The sequence below is a fragment of the Priapulus caudatus genome, unplaced genomic scaffold (genome assembly GCF_000485595.1).
Source record: "Priapulus caudatus unplaced genomic scaffold, Priapulus_caudatus-5.0.1 Scaffold285, whole genome shotgun sequence".
In the NCBI taxonomy this organism is placed as follows: domain Eukaryota; kingdom Metazoa; phylum Priapulida; class Priapulimorpha; order Priapulimorphida; family Priapulidae; genus Priapulus; species Priapulus caudatus.
Genome location: NW_014577346.1, coordinates 320,825 through 321,153, shown reverse-complemented (window position 1 = coordinate 321,153; position 329 = coordinate 320,825).

Sequence of the window (329 nt, the reverse complement as noted above, 5' to 3'; positions counted from 1 at the left end):
ACAAATAGTGTCATAGGAGAGCGTATATGCGTATGTCGTATTTGTCATAGATGCAAGCAGAACAGGCTGAGACTTTACAGTTCAGCATTTACATGAGTAACAAGGCTAGGCGCGAAGCAAATGAATCAAGTAAAGTGCGATATCGATTGTTCTGCCTGTCTGTCTGCCTAAACGCACATCGACATGTGTTGATAAAGGGTTGTGCAATGAACACGAAAGAGAGAGAGAGAGAGAGAGAGAGAGAGAGAGAGAGAGAGAGAGAGAGTAGAGAGAGAGATTGAGCGAGAGAGAGAGGGAGCAAGAGAGAGAGAGAGAGGGAGCGAGAGAGA